This window comes from Schistocerca gregaria, chromosome 6, assembly GCF_023897955.1.
Source record: "Schistocerca gregaria isolate iqSchGreg1 chromosome 6, iqSchGreg1.2, whole genome shotgun sequence".
Classification (NCBI taxonomy): Eukaryota; Metazoa; Arthropoda; class Insecta; order Orthoptera; family Acrididae; genus Schistocerca; species Schistocerca gregaria.
In genome coordinates, this window is record NC_064925.1 from 98,270,229 (window position 1) to 98,297,505 (window position 27,277).

Consider the following 27,277-nt stretch of genomic DNA (forward strand, 5'->3'; position numbering starts at 1 on the left):
TGATAGTTCTTTCTTAAATTTATTTGTACATTTTTATTGTGACCAATTTTTGTTTTATACTGTTCTTTAACGATAGTTCATTGTCTAGTCTGAGCTGATACAGAAATGTCCTTTCATGTTACTTTATTGGTATGCAGCATCTGCTAATGGAAATATTTCTGTCTGTTTTTGCTAATGCTGTGGTTGTTAATCTGTGTTGGAACAGGGTCATCGGCATGGGGTGAAGCTTAATTGTTTACTTGCTTCAGTTAAATTATTATTTTCCACATTCAATGTTTGTTTGTTGTCTTCAGTTAAACAGAACAGTTTCTAATTCTAAAAGTGTACAGTTCATCTCTTTCCAGTTATTCAAGTTTCTCAGAATCATTAAAGAAGTTCTAGTTCATACATATTTGCAGTACTGTTTTTGATAAATAGTCTTTTCTGGTTAAAATGGTTGTGTTACCTTAGCACTCCCAGATCCTCGATAGCTAAAGATTTGGACTTACGATAATATTTTCATACTTTTATATAAATAAATATTGTTTTTCATTTCTAAGGAAATACAAGTCTGCTTTCTGCTACTTCACTTGAATTTCCAATTCAACTGATTCACCTTTAATTAGTTATCTTTGAAGGATTATTATACACATAATCTTTTTGCAGATCCATTGGTTACATTCGCAAACTAATAATTCAATAATCTAATTCCGTCTTTTATTCCAACCTGCAATCAAATAAGACGCCCTAATTTCATAAAGGCAGGCACCAACTTTGTACATGAACAGTGTGGATAACAAGAGCAAAATGAACAGCAGAACTTCATTCACTACACAATTTTTAATTCCAGAGAATGATTTGGAAAAATAAATACATTCTGTAAGCGAAGTTCGTAATTGACTTATTTTATTCTCTTATAAGTTACTGACTGAATCGCTGGGATGTTTCTCAATACAACCAGTTTCAACCACAGAGTTATCTTCCTCATACTCTACAAGAAAAAAATCGCAACTAAATGCGTCAATACTCCAACATTAAAATATGAGAAACAGAAAGGTATGTCATAACTGCACACTCAATGAAATGCATCATTTTCCGTACATATGTGTCTTTAAATATAGAAAAAATTGACATTCAAAAAATTGACATTACATTTAATAGTAACAACCGGTATTGGATACAGCAGAATACGTAGCGACGTGTTATGCCCGTTCACGCACCGTCGTCGCGACTGCACAGATATCGCTACGCCGTCGCCCGCCTCCTTCCCCTCCCTCCCCCCCCCCCACCCCCCCCCCCACCCTGTGGCAGCGGAGCTGATCTCAAAAGTTTGTGTATATATTGTCCCGGCTAGTTAAGAACCATTCCGTGCCATGTGGGTCGGCCATTAAACATCTCTGAATCACGTTGTGAATCTAGTCGTGTGAACTAGCAGTTGAAAATTGATCGCGTTTTTCCACAGATATTTCATACACTTTGAACCACGACGGATCCAAAGACAGTAGTTTTCTTTATTACTCTGGAGTAAGATATCAATTGAGTTCCAGTCTGTTTTTACTAATTTGTTTTCCTGAGTAATTCTATGTAGTTACTTTAGCAGTCCGTATGCATTCGTCGAATCTTATTAAATCTGTTTGTAAAAAGGTTTATCAGCTTGCTTCAGTAACCATTGAATGTTCACTGATATTATTGCCTATGTTCTAGCTGATTGTGGAATTTAGTAATCACTGTGAATGTCTCGTATATTTCTGTGTTATTGGCACAATGAAGTTCGTAAATTAATGAGAGATGGCACTGGGAGAGCATTGAAAGGAGAATTGATCCTAGTACATTCCTTCGTGTACCTATCACCAAAGATATGCTTTCCCAAGAAACTGTCCTCTGCCATTAATGTCCGATAAGTTATAAATATGTATCTGGGTCTTACAATGTCTAAGCTTGTCAGTTCTCACGACACGATATTAATTAGGGGTTAGAATCCTTTCAATGTCTGTTCAGCAAAAGTTTAGTCTTTTAACGGGCACTATTTTTCACTTCTCGTTTATTAGTGGAATCACCTTGACAGCCAGCGGCAAAGACACTAGTGTGATAAGGTCCAAACTATTTGCGGACCCAATACTCTTTCATAATTCGCATACAGCGAATAAAGTCCTAATTCAACATAAAAGTTTCCGTATTGTCAGTAAATCTCTTCACAGTCGTAAGTATACGATCGTGGCGTTTCGTTTAACAAGTACAATCACCATTCAGTGAAATATCAATGTTCGTACACCCAATCACCTCTAATTGATTCCGTCTCTGAATTTATCCCAAAATAATCTATTCCACACCACTCCAATGTCTAATCCAGTTCTAAGAATACAATTTAATTGGGCTTCTAACCCCAAAATTCAGACTACCATGGAAGAACTGCGAACACACTCGCCACCGCTGAAAACAGAAACTCAAGACACCTAGCAATGCTGCTCATTGGTTTATATATTACATTCAAAACAAAACGCAGCTGTGTTATGTCTTCCTTGAATTTCCTTTGTTCTACTTTGCGTTACTCCATTTCGAATATCTACTCTTTGTAAAATTTTAACTAACTATTACTTCGAAATACTACTTCCGTTTTTTGGCCCTTAGGTCATTTCGTATTACAGAATTCAATTTAATATTCGTTTCTGTATAACCACTCTCTAAAGAGCGACTACACTGTACACATGCAAAAAATTTTAGATTAATAAACCGCTTATTTGACATGCAATGAAATGTATAGGATTGTAATTCAAGGTATAGGTTTACTTTTTATTTTACTTTACAGGGACAGGGGCATGTATTAAAGTAGCAAGGAAATGAACAGATTCTTTGTGATTGATTTAGGATCACCACAAAGAAGCACTAAATTAAACCACTAAGTATTAATACACTGTAAATAATTCAGCAATCTACATAAGTGATAATGTACTGGAGAACGATTTTGGTTCAGATAAGAAGAGGAAAGTCTTCAGGAAAATATATGATGCGGTACAAGATGAGATCGTGGGGTGCTAGAGGATCCGGAGTAATTCTGAACTGGACAAGGTATATAACAGATCAACTTTTGTTCGCTTGATGAGAACCAAACGGCTTGTAGCGGCAGATTATTTTGTTCAGTTGGATAAACATCGATGGCCTGTGAAATCCATGGATTTTACTCCCCGCGGAAGATGGCCGCTAGGTAGACCATAGAAAAGGTGGAGCGATGGAATTCATGAGGACTTGCTGCAGATCGTCGAAGAGGGTGACTGGCTGCAGAAAGCAGGAAACAGAATCCAATGGAAGACGAAACTTGTAGATGCGTACGGTCTTCTGTGTCTATTCTCGTAAGGTAAGTAAGAAGTGAGCAACGATAAAACATCGGAATACCTCACGAGGATACTCCCGGGTACAATCGTCACACCGGCAGTATTTCAACAGGTAACGGCCCCGTCATTGTGAAGGATTTTCTAATATTTATTTATTCATTGTTTTTTCATGCCTTGACAGTAACGTGAATCTTACTTGTCAACATACAGCCGCTACCTGAAGATAGACATTTTTTAAAACAGCAGTCACGGAACGTTCCTGACTGGTTCAGTCAGTGTCAATCATGTGAGTACATCACAGTTGCCTATCTCAAATGCCATTCATGTCAGCATGTAAAATAGTGACTAAGACAATTCAACAACTAGCACAAAAGTTACTAAATATGTATTAAAGTTAACATCATGGGTTCCGGTCAGACGTGAAGCTTTTGCATATTGCAGTACTGTCTGACAGTAAAAATCAAATCCGAAAGTAGCTGTGTGACAACAGGCAAAATCAGATCCTTACATAATTTCTATTGTTAATTTATAACAGTCTCAAACCTTGCCGCTTCTCGAAAATTCCTTTAAACGTTTGCTTTCTCCATAAGTAGTGGAGTGAATTGGTTAACAAGTCGACTTGAAAGAGAGGGTACAGTTAACACTATAACGTTCAGTCCACACATTTACATTTTAAAAATGGTCTAGGAGTTGCGTCTTTGACTCATAATCAAAACGTTCTCGGTCCCGGGTTCGATTCCCGCCACTGCCTAAATTTTGATAAATAATCAGCATTGGCAGCCGAAGACTTCCGGCATAAGAAGTCAGCCTCATTCTGCCAACGGCCTTGTCAAAGAGAGCGGAGGAGCGGATAGAGGTTCAGGGCACTCTCTTGTCCTAGGGGTGGGATAATTGCCCCTAAAGGCGGAAGAATCAGCAATGATCAACGACATGAGGATGCAGAAGGCAATGGAAACCACTGCAGTAAAGACACGTAACGTGTATCCACAGGACATGTGGCCTGTAGTTGAAGAAGTGTCATGATGATCTCTCCATTGACAAAAGATTCCGGAATAGTCCCCATTCGGATCTCCGGGAGGGGACTGCCAAGGGGGACGTTACCATGAGAAATAGACTGAATAATCATCGAAAGGATAATGTTCTATGAGTCGAGGCATGGAATGTCAGAAGCTTGAACGTGGCAGGGAAACTATAAAATCTGAAAAGTGAAATGCAAAGGCTCAATCTAGATATAGTAGGGGTCAGTGAAGTGAAGTGAAGTGGAAGGAAGACAAGGATTTCAGGTCAGATGAGTATCGGGTAATATCAACAGCAGCAGAAAATGGTATAACAGGTGTAGGATTCGTTATGAATAGGAAGGTAGGGCTGAGGGTCTGTTACTGTGAACAGTTCAGTGACCGGGTTGTTCTAATCAGAATCGACAGCAGACCATCACCGACAACGATAGTTCAGGTATACATGCCGACGTCGCAAGCTGAAGATGAACAGATAGAGAAAGTGTATGAGGATATTGAAAGGGTAATGCAGTATGTAAAGGGGGACGAAAATCTAATAGTTATGGGCGACTGGAATGCAGTTGTAGGGGAACGAGTAGAAGAAAAGGTAACAGGAGAATATAGGCTTGGGACAAGGAATGAAAGAGGAGAAAGACTAATTGAGTTCTGTAACACGTTTCAGCTAGTAATAGCGAATATCCTGTTCAAGAATCACAACAGGAGGAGGTATACTTGGAAAAGGCCGGGAGATACGGGAAGATTTCAATTAGATTACATCATGGTCAGACTGAGATTCCGAAATCAGATACTGGATTGTAAGGCGTACACAGGAGCAGATATAGACTCAGATCACAATATAGTAGTGATGAAGAGTAGGCTGAAGTTCAAGACATTAGTCAGGAAGAATCAATACGCAAAGAAGTGGGATACGGGAGTTCTAAGGAATGACGAGATACGTTTGAAGTTCTCTAACACTATAGATACAGCAATAAGGAATAGCGCAGTAGCCAACACAGCTGAAGAGGAATGGACGTCTCTAAAAAGGGCCATCACAGAAGTTGGGAAGGAAAACATAGGTACAAAGAAGGTAGCTGCGAAGAAACCATGGGTAACAGAAGAAATACTTCAGTTGATTGATGAAAGGAAGAAGTACAAACATGTTCCGGGAAAATCAGGAATACAGAAGTACAAGTCGCTGAGGAATGAAATAAATAGGAAGTGCAGGGAAGCTAAGAAGAAATGGCTGCAAGAAAAATGTGAAGACATCGAAAAAGATATGATTGTCGGAAGGACAGACTCAGCATACAGGAAAGTCAAAACATCCTTTGGTGACATTAAAAGCGACGGTGGTAACATTAAGAGTGCAAAGGGAATTCCACTGTTAAATGCAGAGGAGAGAGCAGATAGGTGGAAAGAATGCATTGAAAGCCTCTATGAGGGTGAAGATTTGTCTGATGTGATAGAAGAAGAAACAGGAGTCGATTTAGAAGAGATTGGGGATCCAGTATTAGAATCGGAATTTAAAAGAGCTTTGGAGGACTTACGGTCAAATAAGGCAGAAGGGATAGATAACATTCCATCAGAATTTCTAAAATCATTAGGGGAAGAGGCAACAAAACGACTATTTACGTTGGTGTGTAGAATATATGAGTCTGGCGACATACCATCTGACTTTCGTAAAAGCATCATCCACACAATTCCGAAGACGACAAGAGCTGACAAGTGCGAGAATTATCGCACAATCAGCTTACCAACTCATGCATCGAAGCTGCTTACAAGAATAATATACAGAAGAATGGAAAATAAAATTGAGAATGCGCTAGGTGACGATCGGTTTGGCTTTAGGAAAAGTAAAGGCACGAGAGATGCAATTCTGACGTTACGGCTAATAATAGAAGCAAGGCTAAAGAAAAATCAAGACACGTTCATAGGATTTGTCGACCTGGAAAAAGCGTTCGACAATATAAAATGGTGCAAGCTGTTCGAGATTCTGAAAAAAGTTCGGGTTAAGCTATAGGGAGAGACGTGTCATATACAATATGTACAACAACCAAGAGGGAATAATAAGAGTGGACGATCAAGAACGAAGTGCTCGTATTAAGAAGGGCGTAAGACAAGGCTGTAGCCTTTCGCCCCTACTCTTCAATCTGTATATCGAGGAAGCAATGATGGAAATACAAGAAAGGGTCAGGAGCGGAATTAAAATACAAGGTGAAAGGATATCGATGATACGATTCGCTGATGACATTGCTATCCTGAGTGAAAGTGAAGAAGAATTACATGATCTGCTGAACGGACTGAACAGTCTAATGAGTACACAGTATGGTTTGAGAGTAAATCGGAGAAAGACGAAGGTAATGAGAAGTAGTAGAAATGAGATCAGGATTGATGGTCACGAAGTCAATGAAGTTAAGGAATTCTGCTACCTAGGCAGTAAAATAACCAATGACGGGCGGAGCAAGGAGGACATCAAAAGCAGACTCGCTATGGCAAAAAAAGGCATTTCTGGCCAAGAGAAGTCTACTAATATCAAATACCGACCTTAATTTGAGGAAGAAATTTCTGAGGATGTACGTCTGGAGTACAGAATTGTATGGTAGTGAAACATGGACTGTGGGAAAACCGGAACAGAAGACAATCGAAGCATTTGAGATGTGGTGCTATAGACGAATGTTGAAAATTAGGTGGACTGATAAGGTAAGGAATGAGGAGGTTCTATGCAGAATCGGAGAGGAAAGGAATATGTGGAAAACACTGATAAGGAGAAGGGACAGGATGATAGGACATCTGCAAAGACATGAGGGAATGACTTCCATGGTACTATAGGGAGCTGTAGAGGGCAAAAGCTGTAGAGGAAGACAGAGATTGGAATACGTCAAGCAAATAATTGAGGACGTAGGTTGCAAGTGCTACTCCGTGATGAAGAAGTTAGCACAGGAAAGGAATTCGGGGCGGGCCGCATCAAACCAGTCAGTAGACTGATGACAAAAAAAGGAGCCGTTTCTACGAATATCGACGACTTTCTGTAATGTCAAGACCGCGTAAAAATTTCGTGTCCCCTACAAGAGAGCGGAATAAAGCGAATAATGTGGGGACCTTATTGCCCCAACCCCAGTACGCTGGCATTTGGCTAAACCGAGTGATTTTTTTTTAAAGTACGTCAGTAAGGATCATGTACAGTGGAAGAGATGGATTTCATTCGCAGTAGAGGATTTTGAGATCTAACAGTTTCTAGAGACTCGAATGGGCACTTTTTCACATCCACCGCTACCTCAAAAGGTTGTATTTGTGTTGTTTTATTTATGATTCATATTCATGTTGTTCACAGTGAGTGTAATTCTGCAAGAACGCAGTGTTCATTTTCAATTCACTATCCAGAATGTGTTTTAACTTTTTATACGTCGTGTGTCCCATTGTTGGAGTGGATCATTGTTTTTATGTTCTTCGTTGTACGCTACAGCATTGGTCGCTTGTCATCCGACCTTGTCGTCTACTACGCGTAATTTATCATTTTTATTTATGACCCACCTTTCGATTCCATGAAGGTTGCGCATCATTAGCATGCCTGCACAGTGTTTCGTACCTCTAATTTTTAAAACATGCGTATTTTATGAAATACAGCAAACGTATCGTACAAATGTAACGGAACGGCACTTGCAATAAACATTCATAAATTTGGGGAACCTACTCAGGCGTCACTAGATATGGAATCATATCAGAATGATTTTGTAATTGCTGGAGCACATTAACTTACAGGATGAAATGCATTACCTACATGAGCCTATTTTCTGTGTTTCAGATCTGCAGAGTCATTAGAAGAAGATAGATTCACACATATGTGAGTATAACGCACAATATCTTCCAAATAAACATAAAGTGGTTTCTATCAATCAAGGAAAATTGCTAAAACAGTGTTCAGTATGAAAGATATGAGAGGTGCAACTACAACAGTTGTTTCGAGAGATATAAACACAACGAAGAAACACTTACATTATATAGAGTTGTACACGAATTAAATGCTTGAAAATGAAATGAGTGGATCAATGGAAATGAAATTTTGATGATGCTATGACATGATATGATATGATCTCATCCTAACCGCTCATTTCGATCCAATGATGTACATGAAGAACGTTCACAAACTGAGGACCATATTTCGTAATAGCTGTTTCTTTTTGGCGAGGAATGCTCCCTGTGCCTGTTGTAGCCTGATTATTCTGACTTACTTTCTGTCTCCATCATGCGCCAATTCGCTTCCGACGTATCAGACTTCCGTCACTTCGTCATTTCCGTCACTTCATCTATTACGTAGTCTCCCAATTTCCTTGCTTATCTCATTTCTGCTGATCCTCGAAACTTTCATCATCCTATGCTTTACTCGCAATCCATTTCCATAGGCTGTTCATTCCATTAAATAGGTCCTGTAGTGGATCTTGCCGAAGTGGAGTGGCTCACATGCCACAAAGATTCAGCCAGCCGTACCACACGTGCGAACACGTCGAAGGAGTTTCTGTGGAAATGGCAGATTAACAGATGCTGCCTGAGGAGCAACTTTTCGGTAGTTGCAGGTGCGACAGTCTGGTCTGGTCTTGTTATATCGGTACGGCGAATGGCTGAAGATTAGGGGTAAGCCGAGCCATTTTTCTTCTCAGAGGAGTGCATCTACTGTGAGGTTCAATGATGATAGCATCATCTTGGGTAAAATATTTCGGAGGTAAATTAGTCCTCCTTTCGGATCTCCAATCGGGGACTACTCACAGGTACGTTGTCATCAGAAAAAACAAAACTGGCGTTCTAATGACTGCAGTGTGGAATCTTCGACCCCTTAATCGGGTAGGTAGGTTGGAGAAGTTCTAGAGAGAAAAGGATAGGCTGAAGTTATAGGCTGAAGTTAGATGTAGTGGGATTTAGTGAAGTGTAGTGGCAGAAAGAACGGAGTACAGAGCGAGTAGGGGCGGCCGCAGAGAAATTCCACGACGCCCAAGAGGATGACTTGAACCTCTATCTGCTCAGCCGCCTTCTTTCGACTAGAACGTTTACAGGATTAGGATGACTCATACAGGAAGATTCGGCCGCCAAACCTGTTAAATTTATTTCAGTACTTAAACAATGGTTGAGGTCTAACGGAGGGCTCATTTCCTTTGTATTCATATCCCGTAACATATCTGCAGAAATCACGTTCTTACGTCTCTTCGCCATACAATATTCTCTAGAAATTCTGCTCTACTTTTTCATCCCTGCTGTTAGGCACCAATCACCCACTTCAAATTATGGACTCCATTTGGTTTTCAATTATTTCCTCAAATATTCTTTCTATTCCTTGTGTCGTGAGCAAGTTAAGCTGAGCAATACTAGATGTTGCTGGTTTCTATACAATGCGAAGAATATACAGTGTACAACTTCGCTTCCGCCGTTTGCCGTTCGGTGGCGACAACGGTAAGTAGCGCTAGAAAGAAAAAGATCTCAGACGTCAGGCAGTTAGCTTGGACCTCGGTCAACATAACTTCATTCAAATATTAGTCGATTTGTGTCTGCATCATAAAGTTGTTCGTAATTGAAAATGTCAGTTTATGAGCCTAATTCTCGTCATTTGCGGGAGGTGCTACTGTTTTGTTTCAATATGAAGAAAACAGTGGCTGAGTCTCATCGAATGCTCTTAAGTACATATGGTAAGGACGTTATTAGTGAAATAACGTGTCGTGAGTGGTTTCAACGCTTCAAGAACGGTGATTTTAACGTCGTAGACCGGCATAGTGGTGGAGGAGAGAATGTTTTCAAAGATGCAGAATAGGAGACATTGCTGAGTGAAGACTCGCGTCAAATTCGAGAAGAATTGACACGATTAGTGGGAGTGCCACAGCAAGCCAATTCAAAACGTCTCAAGGCTATGGGCATGGTTCACAAAGAAGGAACTTGGGTTCCGTGTGAGCTGAAACCAAGAGACGTTCAACGAGATGGCGTGCTGTAAACAGTTGCCTCAGACGCAATAACGGAAGGGATTTGTGCATCGCATTGTGACCGGGGACGAAAAATGGGTTTATTACGATAACTCTGAACGCAAAAAACATGGGGATATCCCGGTCATGCTTATACGTCGACGGCCAAACCGAATATTCACAGCTCCAAGATCATGCTCTGAATTCGGTGGGACCAGCTCGGCATCGTATATTATGATGTGTTAAAACCAAGTGAAACAAAGGTGCTCGTTATCGAACGCAGTTAATTTGTTTCGTTAAAGCCTCAAATGTTGGGGAATAACGGCGGAAGCAGAGCTGTACACCTTGTGTTTATGTGGTTATGGCCTGTCGCCGCGCCGCGCAGCTTCCAAGGAGTGCTGCGTTGTCATCTCGGCGGTGGGTGAATTGACGGCAGCTATGCTACGGACAGCTGCTGCTTTAGCCGATGTTTGACCTGTCTCGCTACTGTCGCGTTCATGTTGCTCTACTCTCCGTTACGTGATAAATTTATTAAATGTACCTAGTAACTGTGACATACACATAACAGAATGGAATGTCTATTCAATCTTTCCCAGTCATAACTACATTACGAAATAGTGATATGTACTCTCTCACTTCAGAATGGATTCTATAATAAATTGCACCTTACAGAAAGATTACCCCTTCCGTTCCTCTGGCTTTATAAATAAAAAGACTAAAAAAACTTGTTTGAATGGCCATTATCCGCAGCAAGTATATAAATAACCGTTTTTTGAAGTAATCGTCTTTTCTAGCTGCGATCTGTTTCATTAATCCAGAAGCGTTCCACATTTTATTTTAAGGCATTATCGGTGGATAGTACACTATGGCTATTATATGCCGTCATTGTAGAGTTAAGAACAGTTCACACCCATATTTTTGCGTATAATCGTAAGTAATAATTTATTTATGCAAAAATAAACTGTTTTCAAATCTACATGACGGCATATAATAGCTACAGTGTACTACTACATCAGATGATATCCACCGATGATGCCTTAAAATAAAATTCTAAGCGCGTCTGGATTAATAAAACAGATGGCAGCATGAACAGGCATTTGATTTAAAGGAAAAAAACGATGTAAAATAAAATTGTCATTACAGAATAGATATTCCACTGAACTACTTTCTACGGCACATACAGCTAGAGAAGGAAGTAAATGTTCATGATAATTACAGAGTAAGTTTACATTCCATTCACATACCTTTTTACTCGGAGCTTTCATTGTCGCTGTCTTCGGAACTGGAGTCGGTGGAAGTGAGAGCTAGACTGACGATTACCGAATCCATTATTTCGTGTCTGACAACTTCTTTCTGGTAATCTTTTTCTTGCACTTTGTCGGTGTGACGCACGCAAACAACCCAATCAGCAACGGCGATTTTCTCTATTTCTTCATGGGTGAGTCTTTCAGTGTCGGCAGCCGGCCGAAGTGGCTAAGCGGTTCTAGGCGCTACAGTCTGGAACTGCGCGACCACTACGGTCGCGGGTTCGAATCCTGCGTCTGGCATGGATGTGTGTGATGTCCTTAGGTTAGTTACGTTTAGGTAGTTCTAAGTTCTAGGGGACTGATGACCTCAGAAGTTAAATCCCATAGTGCTCAGAGCCATTTGAACCATTTTTTCAGTGTCGATTATTTTAAATGTAGTATTTTTGTCTGCCACGTATTTCTTCAGATGTTTCCACACCAGTTCAATGAGGTTATAATGGCAGTGATAAGGAGGTACTCGTATCACGCTGTGTCCATGTTGCTTAGCTATGGAGTCAATTTCGTAGTTTTTAACGCTGGTCTTTGACATCTTCGCTAATTCCAAAAGCACTGCGCTTGTTTGTGTTTCACTGTACGTTACATTATTATTTCGCAACCAAGAAACAATATCACTTTTCCTTGTGCTTGTGGTGGGAGGCCTGTTGAGAACAACAGAGTGATAGCTTGCATTGCCCATAACAATGACAGAGTCTGGATGCAAATAAAGCAACAGCTGATTCTGAAACCATTCTCGTAATGTTTCCCCATCCATTTCGGCATGGTAGTCAGAGGTGGTTTTTGATTTTGATTTGAAAGTAAGTTTACTTTCAGGCACAACACCGGTAACAGCAGAACCAGCGTGGCATATTATAAGTCGGCCCCCTTTCCCATTGGAACTTTCAAACCGTCTTGTCCATCTGTTGTTTGCCAAATAAAATTTATAGTGTGGTTTTGATTTACCCAAGTCTCATAAAAGTAGGTTCAAATGGCTCTGATCACTATGGGACTTAAATGCTAAGGTCATCAGTCCCCTAGAACTTAGAACTACTTAAACCTAACTAACCTAAGGACATCACACACATCCATGCCCGAGGCAGGATTCGAACCTGCGACCGTAGCGGTCACGCAGTTCCATACTGAAGCGCCTAGAACCGCTCAGCCACACCGGCCAACTCCAAGTCTCATCCAAGTAATAAACAGTTGACGTCCATTTTATCTGATGTCATACATTTTTCTTAGAAACGAAATCCTAGCAGCAGCAATATCATTACGCTCCATTAAAAATTTGCGCCCATCATTGGACTTAACATATTTAAATCCGATGTTCTTCAACATTCTTTGCATTGATCTTGCACTTCCATCAAAACCAGTAACTTCGTGCATAATAGTGCACAATTTCGCTGCTATGGGCAACTCGCCTCTTTTATAAAATTCGAAAACCTAGCGACGTAACACATTTAGATCGAAGTCGTCAATTCCTGTTACCCTCTTTGGAACGCTATGTTTCTTCCCTGGAGACCGAAACAGCGCATTGCCAACTGCGTGTTCTCACAGCTTCGCCTCCTGTATAACTCGCCTGACAGTTCGTACAACAATATCGCCACAGGCCGCTGCAGTGTGTTCCTGTGCCTTGGCAACCTCGCAGACCGGCTCTCTTGAAACTGCCTCGTGCTTGAAGAAAGAGTACACTCTAAAAATAAGGTCTCTTGCCTGTTTGTGAAACACTTGACAACTTTTAGGTGTTTCAGCCATTACGACAAAACTCAGAGAAGACCCAGTATACAACAGAAATCGGCCAATCGCACTTCGCCTCGCGTAAAACAATGGTAGAACTCTGAAATACGATGGCGCTTCAGACAGCACGAGGCGCGGAAACTGAGTGAGCGCTCATTGGCCAGTTGCGCAGCTGTCTACTGCGCATCGTCGGCCGAGAGTCCATCAACGCTGTCGCGAAGTATAATAAGAGCCAGTTCACTGATGCTGTTGTTGTAGTTCTGCAATCAACAAACCGGAAACCCAGTTTTCATTTAAACACACTAATCCCTGGTAAGTCTAACTTTAATCTGCTAGGCACTGTGTTCATATTCTTCTGTTTCCCTGCAACACTCAAACTCCTGACATTACACGTCTGTATTCGTAGAACGTTAGCCTTACTTCTCCCAGTCATAAAGAATTATTTCGAAGCAGTCCACACTCGCAGTCCATGTCAGGAAAATTTGTATAGAATGTGCTCACCTAGAGAAGACTTCAGATGTCTGCATGTTTACATACATTATCTGATCAGAAGGACCTGGACACCCCTATGCAATGAGGAAGTGGCCACTATATCTCACGAACGCGGACCCACCACTATAGAGGGATGTGGGAACTACCGTGTCGTCAGCAGGGAAGCAGTTACATCAGATCGGTTTGGTCAGGAGGTCTCAGCGGCTTTCCTAGTGGACTAGCCATTGAGAACTTCGCCTGAGTAACAAGTCCAATATGGACATTTTAGCTCCTCCAAGGTTGCCCAGATTGACTGTTGGTGATGTGACTGTGAAGTGGAACTGCGAAGGAACAACCGTAGCTAAAACAACTCCAGATAGACCTTAAGCACTGGCGGACAGCGACCGTCGAGTACTGCAGATGGTGGTTGTAAAAAATCGCAAGAAATCAGCGGAAGGAATTAGTCGTGAGTTTCAGAGTCTGCCAGCAGTGCGGTAGGACAATGATTGCGCCTAGGGACTTAAAAAGAATGGAGTGCATAGTCGACCAGCTCCTCATAAGCAACACATGTCCCTTGTTAATGTTAAGTGACGCTTGAGTTGGTGTAAAGAGCAACGCAACAGGACAGTGGCTGACTGGAAACAAGGGATTTGGAGTGATGAAGCACACTATCTCCTGTGCCAGTCCGATGGTAAGGTTTTGGTTTGGATAATGCATGCAGAATGCGATCTGCCATCACCGCAAACAGCACAAACAGTGAAGTATAGAGGTGGTTTTACGGTATGGGGGTGGGTTTTCGTAGCTCGGGTATGATCCTCTTATTGCGTTCAAGAAAGCGCTAGATACGGAACCAAGCGAACAATTGTACAGCAGTAAATACTGCGTACAGTACAGCAACAGTTCGGCGTCTGTGATATCAACATGATAATGCACCTTGCTCTAAAGCAACAAGTGTAGGGCAATGGTTTCCTGGACAATAAAATTCCTGAAATGGACTTGCCTGTCCAGAAATAGACTTGAATCCTACAGGACGTCGGCTTCGCTCTAGACCTCACGTCCTAATATAACTACGCCATTGCTTTCGGCTCTTCAGGAAGAATGTGCCCCCATTCCTCAACAGACATTCAGACACCTCATTCAGAGTAAGTGTTCCGTACAGATTTCAAGCCGTCATAATGGGAAAAGGTGGACACAGCCCACATTTTAATTCCACAATGTCCGGATACTTTAGGTCAGATGACGTGTCCTGTGTCTCCGTTCGTGTGTGCCACATCACTTTCTACAGCCTCATGCCGTTGATCATTGCTTATTCTTCCTCCCTTAGAAGAAATATACCGGATGATTAAAAAGTCAGTATAAATTTGAAAACTTAATAAACCACGGAATAATGTAGACAGAGAGGGAAAAATTGACACACATGCTTGGAATAACATGGCGTTTTATTAGAAGAAAGAAAAAGTTCACAAAATGTCCGCCAGATGGCGCTGGACAGCAAAACTGCTACCGAGACGGATGACAGGGACGCCAATATGTTACAAAATCGCATCATCCCTAGCCTGGATGATAAACACGTCCTGGAACGTACGATGTTTATGCAGGATGGCACTCCACCCCATACTGCTAGACGCGTGAAAGAACTCTTGCGCGCATCGTATGGTGATGATCGTGTGCTCAGCTGCCACTTTCGTCATGCTTGGCCTCCCAGGTCCCCAGACCACAGTCCGTGCGATTATTGGCTTTGGGGTTACCTGAAGTCGCAAGTGTATTGTGATCGACCGACATCTCTAGGAATGCTGAAAGACAACATCCGACGCCAATGCCTCACCACATGCTTTACAGTGCTGTTCACAACATTATTCCTCGACTTCAGATATTGTTGAGGAATGACGGTGGACATATTGAGCATTTCCTGTAAAGAACATCATCTTTACTTTGTCTTACTTTGTTATGCTAATTGTTGCTATTCTGATCAGATGAAGGGCCATCTATCGGACATTTTTTGAACTTTTGTATTTTTTTGGTTATAATAAAACCCCATGTCATTCCAAGCATATGTGTCAATTTGTACCTCTCTATCTACTTTCTTCCAGGATTTATTCGTTTTTCAAATTTATACTTTTTTGATCACCCGGTACTACCTCCAAGCAAAGAAGTTTCCCTGAGTTATCACTGGGTCCTTTGCCCATTTTTGATGGTTTTTAGCGATGAGAATAACTCGTATTCATGCGCCACGACGTTCACTACTTATTGAAAAACCTATGTTGTTGTTGTGGTTTTCAGTCCTGAGGCTGGTTTGATGCAGCTCTCCATGCTACTCTATCCTGTGCAAGATTGTTCATCTCCCAGTACCTACTGCAACCTACATCCTTCTGAATCTGCTTAGTGTATTCATCTCTTGGTCTCCCTCTACGATTTTTACCCTCCACGCTGCCCTCCAATGCTAACTTGGTGATCCCTTGATGCCTCAGAACATATCCTACCAACCGATCCCTTCTTCTGGTCAAGTTGTGCCACAAACTTCTCTTCTCCCCAATCCTATTCAATACTTCCTCATTAGTTATGTGATCTACCCATCTAATCTTCAGCATTCTTCTGTAGCACCACATTTCGAAAGCTTCTATTCTCTTCTTCTCCAAACTATTTATCGTCCATGTTTCACTTCTATACATGGCTACACTCCATACAAATACTTTCAGAAATGCGTTCCTGACACTTAAATCTATACTCGGTGTTAAAAAATTTCTCTTCTACAGAAACGCTTTCCTTGCCATTGCCAGTCTACATTTTATATCGTCTCTACTTCGACCATCATCAGTTATTTTGCTCCCCAAATAGCAAAACTCCTTTACTACTTTAAGTGTCTCATTTCCTAATCTATTTCCCTCAGCATCACCCGATTCAATTTGACTACTTTCCATTATCCTCGTTTTGCTTTTGTTGATGTTCATCTTATATCCTCCTTTCAAGACACTGACCATTCCATTCAACTGCTCTTCCAAGTCCTTTGCTGTCTCTGACAGAATTACAATGTCATCGGCGAACCTCAAAGTTTTTATTTCTTCTCCATGGATTTTAATACCTACTCCGAATTTTTCTTTTGTTTCCTTTACTGCTTGCTCAATATACAGATTGAATAACATCGGGGCGAGGCTACAACCCTGTCTTACTCCCTTCCCAACCACTGCTTCCCTTTCATGTCCCTCGACTCTTATAACTGTCATCTGGTTTCTGTACAAATTATAAATAGCCTTTCGCTCCCTGTATTTTACCCCTGCCACCTTTAGAATTTGAAAGAGAGTATTCCAGTCAACATTGTCAAAAGCTTTCTCTAAGTATACAAATGCTAGAAACGTAGGTTTGCCTTTCCTTAATCTTTATTCTAAGATGAGTCGTAAGGTCAGTATTGCCTCACGTGTTCCAGTGTTTCTACGGAATCCAAACTGATCTTCCCCGAGGTCGGCTTCTACTAGTTTTTCCATTCGTCTGTAAAGGAGTCGCGTTAGTATTTTGCAGCTGTGGCTTATTAAACGGATTGTTCGGTAATTTTCACATCTGTCAACACCTGCTTTCTTTGGGATTGGAATTATTATATTCTTCTTGAAGTCTGAAGGTATTTCACCTGTTTCATACATATTGCTCACCAGATGGTAGAGTTTTGTCAGGACTGGCTCTCGCAACGCCGTCAGTAGTTCCAATGGAATGTTGTCTACTCCGGGGGCCTTGTTTCGACCCAGGTCTTTCAGTGCTCTGTCAAACTCTTCACTCAATATATCTCCCAGTTCATCTTCAACTACACCCTCTTCCATTTCCATAATATTGTCCTCAAGTACATCGCCCTTGTACAGACCCTGTATATACTCCTTCCACCTTTCTGCTTTCCCTTCTTTGCTTAGAACTGGGTTTCCATCTGAGCTCTTGATGTTCATGCAAGTGGTGTGTTTTATCCAAACCGCTTCCCGCGCCCCGGTTCCCGGGTTCGATTCCTGGCGGGGTCAGGGATTTTCTCTGCCTCGTGATGACTGGGTGTTGCGTGATGTCCTTAGGTTAGTTAGGTTTAAGTACTTCTAAGTTCTAGGGGACTGATGACCATAGACGTTAAGCCCCATAGTGCTCAGAGCCGTTTGAACCATTTTTTTAATCCAAACTGGCTTTTTCCGACTAGTGGTCAAATACTGACATGTGACTAGAAGACATGCCGATGCTGCCTATCAAATGTACATGTATTCGTGATGCCAATAGTCACTTAACTGGTTTATGGAATGTAGCATATGGGAGGCAGAGTCTACGGAACACACAGTCTACGGATCTCGCACACGATGAACAGGTGGAGCAGAGTCCATATGACTGCCTTTGTCGTTACTTGCCGTTCGGGTACCTATACTATACAGACGTTTTCGTAGTCGCCTTCATTTATGTTGATATGCTAATGATATATTTTACTTGTATGATTTATACTTATCATACACGTGCTTATATTGATAATACTGATGTTTTCTATCACTGTGATGGCTGCAGTTGGAGTGGGAGGGGGGTGGGGGCAGGAGGGGCTCGGTCATATCTAAAACTGTTCATAAAGAAGTATGTCATGCCACGCCCGCATTAGGAGGCAGTGTTCCTACACTCGAAATTACTGAACAGAAATCAGTGGAACAGACTAGTCATACTTCCTTACGGAACAGTGACATGCTTGTAAGTGTTATTAGAATATATTTCAGCCTCCAGTCACACTAATGATGACATCACCAGTTTCGACTTACACTGACGAAAACAAAGAAATTTTTTTCCCATCAGTCTTCTGACTGGTTTGATGTGGCCCGCCACGATTTCCTCTCATGTGCCAACCTCTTCATCACAGAGTAGCATTTGCAACCTACGTTCTCAATTATTTGCTGGATGTATTCCAAGCTCTGTCTTCCTCTACACTTTTTGTCCTCTACAGCTCCCTCTTGTTCCATGGAAGTCACTCCCTCATGTCTTCACAGATGTCCTATCATCCTGTCCCTTCTCCTTAACAGTGTTTTCCACATATTGCTTTCCTCTACGATTATGCGCAGAATCTCTTCATTCCTTACCTTGTCAGTCCACCTAATTTTCAACATTCGTCTATAGCACCACATCTCAAATGCTTAGATTCTCTTCTGTTGCGGTTTTCCAACAGTCCATGTTTCCCAACCATACAATGCTATATACTCCAGACGTAGAAATTTCTTCCTCAAATTAAGGTCGATATTTGATATTAGCAGATTTCTCCTGGCCAGGAAGCCCTTTTTCCCATTCTTAGTCTTATTTCGATCTCCTCCTTGCTCCGTCCGTCATTGGTTATTTTACTGCCTAGGTAGCAGAATTCCTTAACTTCATATACTTCGTGACCATCAATCCTGATGTTGAATTTCTCGCTGTTCTCATTTCTACTGCTTCTCATTACATTTGCCTTTCTTCGATTTGCTCTCAATCCATACTCTGTACTCATTAGACTGTTCATTCCGTTCAGCAGATCATGTAATTCTTCTTCACTTTCACTCAGGATAGCAATTTCATCAACGAATCGTATCATCGATATCCTTTCACCCTCAATTTTAATTCCACTTCCGAACCTTTCTTTTATTTCCATCATTGCTTCCTCGATGTACAGATTGAAGAGTAGGGACGAAAGGCTACATCCTTGTCTTACTCCCTTCTTAATACGAGCACTTCGTTCTTGATGGTCCACTCTTATTATTCCCTCTTGGTTGTTGTACATATTGTATATGACCCGTCTCTCCCTATTGCTTACCCCTACTTTTTTCAGAATCTCGAACAGCTTGCACCATTTTATATTGTCGAACGCTTTTTCCAGGTCTACAAATCCTATGACCGTATCTTGATTTTTCTTTAGTCTTACTTCCATTACTAACCGCAACGTTAGAATTGCGTCTGTAGTGCTTTTATCTTTGCTAAAGCCAGACTGGTCCTCATCTAGCGCATCTTCAATTTTCTATTTCATTCTTCTGTATATTATTCTTGTAAGCAACTTTGATGCATGAGCTTTTAAGCTGATTGTGCAGTAGTTTTCGCACTTGTCAGCTTTTGCTGCCTTCGGAATTGTGTGGACGATATTTTTCCGAAAGTCAGATGGTATGTCGCCAGACTCAAATATTCTACACAGCAACGTGAATAGTCGTTTTGTTGCCGCTTCCCCAATGATTTTAGAAAATCTGATGGCATGTTATCTATCCCTTCTGCCTTATTTGATCTTAAGTCCTCCAAAGCTCTTTTAAATTCTGTTTCTAATAATGGATCCCCTGTCTTTTCCTAATCTATTCCTGTTTCTTCTTCTATCACATTAAAACAAACCTTCCCCCTCATATAGGCTTTCAATGTACTCTTTCCACCTATGCGCTTTCTCCTCTGCATTTAACAGTAGAATTCTCGTTTCGCTCTTTATGTTATCACCCTTGCTTTTAATATCAGCGAAGGATGTTTTGACTTTCCTGTATATTCTGACCTTCCGACAATCATTTGTTTTACGATTTCTTCACATTTTTCATGCACATATTTCGTCTTAGCTTCCCTGCACTTCCTGTTTATTCTATTCCTCAGCGACTTGTATTTCTGTATTCCTGAGTTTCCCGGATCATGTTTGTACTTCCTCTTTTCATCGATAAATTGAAGTATTTCTTCTGTTACCCATGGTTTCTTCGCAGTTACATTTTTTTGTGCCTATGTTTTCCTTCTCAATTTCTGCGATGTCCCTTTTTAGAGATGTCCATTCCTCTTCAACAGTACTGTCTGCTGAGCTAATCCTTATTGCTGTATCTAGAGCCTTAGAGAACTTCAACCGTATATCGTCGTTCCTTAGTACTTCCATATCCCACTTCTTTGCGTATTGATTATTCCTGAAGAATGTCTTAAACTTTAGTCTACTCTTCATTACTACTATATTGTGGTCCGAGACTATGTCTACTCCTGGGTACGTCTTACAATCCAGTATCTGATTTCGGAATCTCTGTCTGAGCATGATGTAATCTAATTGAAATCTTCCTGTATCACCAGGCCTTTTCCAAGTAAGCCTCCTCCTCTTGTGATTCTTGAACAGAATATTCGCTATTACAAACTGAAACTTGTTACAGAGCTCAATTAGTTTTTCGCCTCTCTCATTCTTTGTCCCGAGTCCGTAGTATCCTGTAACCTTTTCTTCTACTCCTTCTCCTACAACTGCATTCCAGTCTCCTATGACTATTAAATTTTAATATCCTTTTACGCACTGTATTACCCTTTCAATATCCTCATACACTTTCTCTGTCTCTTCATCCTGAGCTTGCGACGTTGGCATGTATACATAAAATATCGTTGTCGGTGTTGGTTTGCTGTCGATTCTGATAAGAACAACCCTATCACCGAACTGTTCACAGTAACACACTCTCTGCCCTACCTTCCTATTCATAACGAATCCTACTCCCGTTATAACATGATCTGCTGCTGTTGATATTGCTCTATACTCATGTGACCAGAAATCCTTGTATTCTTTCATTTCACTTCACTGACCCCTACTATATCTAGATTGAACTTTTGCATTTCCTTTTCAGATTCTCTAGTTTCACTACCACTTTCAAGCTTCTGACATTCTATGCCCCAACTAGTAGAATGTTATTATTTCGTTGATTATTCAATCTTTTTCTCATAGTAATCTCCCATTTGGTAGGCCCGGAAATCGGAATGGGGGAATATTCAGAAATCTTTTGCTATAGGAGAGATCATCATGACACTCCTTCAATGACAGGCCGCATGTCCTGTGGATACACGTTATGTGTCTTTAATGCAATGATTTCCATTGCCTTCTGCATCCTCATGCCGTTGATCATTGCTGATTCTTCCTTCTTTAGGTGAGTTTCCCACCCCTAGGACAAGAGAATGCCCTCAACATCTGTCCGCTCCTCCGCCCTCTTTGACAAGGCCGTTGGCAGAATGAGGGATGACTTCTTATGGCGGAAGTCTTTGGCCGCCAATGCTGATTGTTAATCAAAATTTAAGCAGCGACGGGTTTCGAACCCGGGATCGAATACATTTCGATTTTGAACCAAAGACGCTATCGCAAGATCACGGGTCATAACACCAAAAAAAAGTAGACTGAAGTTATAAGGGTCACGGGACACCTAATTTCGTGTCGGAGCTCTTTTTCACGTCGGTTGCGGACGAGCGGTTCTAGGCGCTACAGTCGGGAACCGCGCTGCTGCTACGGTCGCGGGTTCGAATCCTGCCTCGGGCATGTGTGTGATGTCCTTAGGTTAGTTGGGTTTAAGTAGTTCTAAGTCCAGAGGACTGATGACCTCAGATGTTAAGTCCTATACTGCTTAGAGCCATTTGAACCTTTTGAACCCATTTCCCGCTTAGTGCAGCATCTCGACGTGTCATGGACTCAACAAGTCGCTGGTAGTCCTCTACAGAAATACTGAGCCATGCTGCCTCTATAGCCGTCCACAATTGCGAAAATGTTTCCGGAGCTGAAATTTGCGCACGAACTGACACCCCGATTATATCTCACAAATCTTCGATGGTAATTCATGTCGGGCGATCTGGGTGGCCAAATCATTCGCTCGAACTCTCCAAAATGTTCTGCAATGCAGTCGGGAATAACTGTGGCCTGGTGACATGGCACATTGTCATGCATAAAAATTCCATCGTTGTTTGGGAACATGAACTCCACGAATGGCTACAGATGTCCTTCAACTAGCCGAACAAAACCATTTACTCTAAATGATAGGTTTAGTTTGACCAGAGAATTAGTCCATTCTAAGTAAGTAAGCCGACACCAATATGGAGCCATCATCAGCTTCCACAATGCCTTGGTGGCAACTTGTGTCTTTGGCTTCGTGGTGTCTGCGCCGCACACTAATCCTAACATCAGCGCTTGCCAACTGAAATTGGGGCTCAGCGGTCCAGGCTAAAGAGATCCAGTCATCTACGGTCCAACTGTTATGGTCACGAACTCAGACGCGGCCTTGCAGATTACGTCGCGCTGTTAGCAAGGCACTCGTGTCAATCCTCTGCTGCCATAGCCCATTAACGCCACATTTCCCCGCACTGTGCTGCCGTACGTTCGACATTGATTCCCCCTATTACTTCACACACTGTTGCATGACTAATCTGCGGAAACGCCGCTGCTCTCGGTCGTTAAGTGAAGGACACCTGCCACTGCGTTGTAGGATTCTCGACACTCTCTTGACGTTGTGGATCTCGGAATATTGAATTCCCTAACTGTTTCCGAAATGGAATGTCCCAAGAGTCTCGATCTAACTAGCAGTCCGCGTTCAAAGTTTGTTAATTCCCGTCGTGAGGCCACAATCACGGTGGCAACTTTTCACATACCACCTAAGTACAAATGACAGCTCCCCCTATGCGCTTCGCTGTTCTACCTTGTGTACTTGGTACTACCGCCGTATGTATATTTGCATGTCGCTATCCCATAACTTCTGTCACCTCATTGTAATCAATGTAGAGCAATGAAATTTCGAGTATATATTTGTCAAGGTGACATTTTTAAGCGATTAACGTTGCAAGACCACAGGACGCAGTACGATGCGTCACAGTCATACGCCGAGCAAGACGGTCTTCCCTCTTGGTAGTGCCATGTGGCCGCCCGACGCCTGTCTTCTTACGTTGTACCTTCGCGTGACTATCGCTGACAGCAACCATGTATAGTGGCTATATTCCTGCCAACTCTTTCTGCAGTATAACGGAAGGAACATCCAGCTTCTTGTAGATCCATTGCCTCTCAAACTCTGCGCCATGAGTGTTGGATGTGGATATATGTATATTTTTTTAGTTTGTTATCTTATCGATTTCTGTAACGAAACCTTATCCGAAGTATTTCCTTGTCTTCTGGTATCTCTCTTCACCCTGTTTTTTTTCCGTTGTTCCTGGGCTGGCATTCCTTTCTCTGCTGGCTCACACTTGTCGAATGGTAATTTGCAATTTGCTCTTTCATGCTGGCTGTTCAGTGTTTTACTTCCGGCCACCAGGATCCAGTTTGAAAACAGCGGATCGCATCTGCAAGAGGCATCATCCATCCTACGTTCATATCGGCGCCTGTTTTGTGTCTCCAACTAACTAGATGGCTTACTGTTCGTCGTAATTACTATTAGTTATGTACTGTGTGTGATTTCCAGTTTTGTTTCTGGCACTAGTATGTTCAGGTTGATTGTACTGGGATTGCATAAAAGTGGTGGCAACACTATTATAATTCATATCAGACCTTATTGACAAACGTTCACCGCATCATATGCCCTAAATACACTACTGGCCATTAATATTGCTACACCACGAAGATGACGTGCTACAGACGCAATATTTAACCGATAGGAAGAAGATGCGGTGAATGATTAGTTTTTCAGAGCATTCACACAAGGTGTGCGCCGGTGGCGACACCTAAAACGTACTGACACGAGGAAAGTTTCCAACCGGTTTCTCATATACAAACAGCAGTTGACCGGAGTTGCCTGGTGAAACGTTGTTGTAATGCCTCGTGTAAGGAGGAGTAATGCGTACCATAACGTTTCCGACTTTGATAAAGGTCGGATTGTAGCCTATCGCGATTGTGATTTATCGTATCGCGACATTGCTGCTCGCGTCGGTCGAGATCCAATGACTGTTAACAGAATATGGAATCGGAGGGTAATACGGAACGACCTGCTGGATCCCAACGGCCTCGTATCACTAGCAGTCGAGATGACAGGCATCTTATCCGCATGGCTGTAACGGATCGTGCAGCCACGTCTCGGTCCCTGAGTCAACAGATGGGGATGTTTGAAAGACAACAACCATCTGCAAGAACAGTACGACGACGTTTGCAGAAGCATGGACTCTCAGCTCGGAGACCATGGCTGCGGTTACCCTTGACACTGCATCACAGACAAGAGCGCCTGCGATGGTGTACTCAACGACGAACCTGGATGCACGAATGAAAAAACGTAATTTTTTCGGATGAATCCAGGTTCTATTTACAACATCATGATGGTCGCATCCGTGATTGGCGACATCGCGGTGAACGGACATTGGAAGCATGTATTCGTCATCGCCATACTGGCGTATCACCCGGCGTGATGGTATGGGGTGCCGTTGGTTACATGTCTCGGTCACCTCTTGTTCGCATTGACGACACTTGTGGACGTTACATTTCAGATGTGTTACGACTCATGGCTCTACTCTTCATTCGATCATTGCGAAACCTTACATTTCTTCAGGATAATGCACGACCGCATGCTGCAGGTCCAGTACGGGCCTTTCTAGAAACAGAAAATTTTCGACTGCTGCCCTGGCCTGCACATTCTCCAGATCAATTAAAAACGTCTGGTCAATGTTTTCCGAGCAACTGGCTCGTCACAATACGCCAGTCACTATTCTTGATGAACTGTGGTATTGTGCTGAAGCTGCATGGGCAGCTGTACCTGTACACGCCATCCAAGCTCTGTTTGACTCAACGCCCAGGCGTATCAAGGCTGTTATTACGGCCAGAGGTGATTGTCCTGGATATTGATTTCTCAGGATCTATGCACGCAAATTGCATGAAAATGTAATCACATGTGAGTTCTTGTACAATATATTTGTCCAATGAATACCCGTTTATCATCTGCATTTTTCTTGTTGTAGCAATTTTAATGGCCACTAGTGTACCTAAAAAGGTCACTGGTAATCGCTATGAGAGCCTCTTGCGCATCAACTCATTCATACCCATAAACAGCACGGATGTGTGGGTAGGATAATTTGTATGCAAGATGTCACTCCCTCGCATGTTGCACAGGCAGTGAAGCGGCTGCTGCAGTGGCATTTTGGAAATGCTAGAACGAGTCATTTTCTTACAGCCAGACCTTAACCAGTGTAACATCTGGCTGTGGGGTTTCCTGAAAGATGTTGTGTTTAGTGCTCCAACTTCAACCGTAGTAGAAGGCTGCCTTTCTGAACGGTACTGCTGAGACAGTCCGATCTGTTATGGGCATGCTGTTTCTGGAATTCAGATTGCGGCAAGAAGCGGTGGACAGTACACTTAACATGCCTTGTGGCAGACTCACAACAGTGAAAAACCTATGTCATTATGGTTTTTTGCGATTTTGGCATCAGGACAATTAAAAACCGATTTTGTCTATCCGGTGTTGAACGAGCTTACCTAAATAACAGTTGCGCAATTGTTGAATTACTAACTTGTGCGATCATGCACATTGCATCGTACGGTGTATTTAATGACCAACTCACACAGTAGCTGTCATAGGGCCATTCATGTACCATGTGTAGCCGAACCCATTTACACTATGAAGCCATCTAGTGGTAAAATTTCCGTTATATGTTTTTCGTTTCCGTAATGTTTCCCCCACCTTTGATCATGTTCCGTTGAAACTTGACCTGGTTCTGAGCAGCGGTTCTTTTCCTACAGAGTTCTTAAACTGGAACTTTCATTATAATTACCCTGTACCTCCTTGTCCAAAGCATCACTGTATTAGATTTTAGATACGTAACATTGATTTGATACCTTGACAATCGTATTTTTGTTTCTCAGCTTCAAACGATATTATTTTTATATCGTAAGACAGTTGTCTATTTCCTTTCCTTGTCAACTGTAAGCAGGGTAAATTAATGATATTTTGTCACTTACATTGATTGTAATGTTTGCACATATCAGTTATCTGTATTACGTTTCTCTCCTTTACGAGAAAAGATGTTTTTTTATTCCCTACTCATCGTAAGAGAAGTAGAGACAGAGAGAGAGAGAGAGAGAGAGAGAGAGAGAGAGGGAGGGAGAGAGAGAGAGAGAGAGAGAGAGAGAAAAAAACGAGATTGGGAAGAAAGGTAAAGTTGAGATTATGTAGAAAAAAATGGAGAACCAAACAAAGAAAATAAGAAAGAGAAAAAGAAAAAGACAAATTAATTGCATAATTATCTTTCGGTAAAGCATCTGTATAATTGATTGCTCAATTCTGTCTTGGTATCTATAAATTCGATTTAATTGCTGATAGTTTCTGCAGTAGAAAAATGGGTTTTCGGAAGCATATTGATACGTTCTCTGAAATTTGTAATTCAAAAATTAGTACAAATGATAGAACGAAATGTTATTAGCAGTTCACTGTTCCTGAACCGCCCTTGAGGATCACATTAGGAGCATCAATGTATCGTCGAGATAATTCGCTGCTATTTGTCTGCAACGGATAACGTTCTTATGCCAAAAGTATACGTAGCAAGCTTGTAACATTATAAAAAAACGTATGTAGATTCAACAAATCTGTGCTGGTGAAATATCATTTTTCGTGGATTAGCTGTAGTTTAATACGTGCACACTTAACCAATCACCACTGATCACGTGCGCTGTGTAGCTAACACGGACTGTCAAGTTTCGTTTAAATTCTGGCTGATAGAAACAAGCGTGCGAAGCAGCTCTGCTGAAATTTTCATTCAGTAGAAGGCCGTTAACGAAGGCAGTAATTACGGCTGGAAGAGGCAGGGCGTTGTATAGGTGTCGGCTCTCTCTGCCTGTTACGACATTCATGTCACAATAATTACTAAACTTGGCCCGCAGCTGACGT

At 41.8% G+C, this 27,277-nt stretch overlaps 1 protein-coding gene across 2 annotated transcripts in view; it reads left to right on the plus strand.

The window, feature by feature from the left end:
- Positions 1-27,277, plus strand: part of LOC126278032 (synaptotagmin 1-like) — a 942,194-nt gene that overhangs the window by 489,753 nt on the left and 425,164 nt on the right. The window contains exon 3 of one of the 2 annotated variants that reach the window (XM_049977768.1): positions 8,103-8,141. The exons of the other annotated variant lie outside the window; for it this stretch is intronic. The gene's annotated coding sequence lies outside the window, so the exon portion shown is untranslated. The remainder of the gene's footprint in view (positions 1-8,102; positions 8,142-27,277) is intronic. 2 annotated transcript variants of the gene reach the window in all.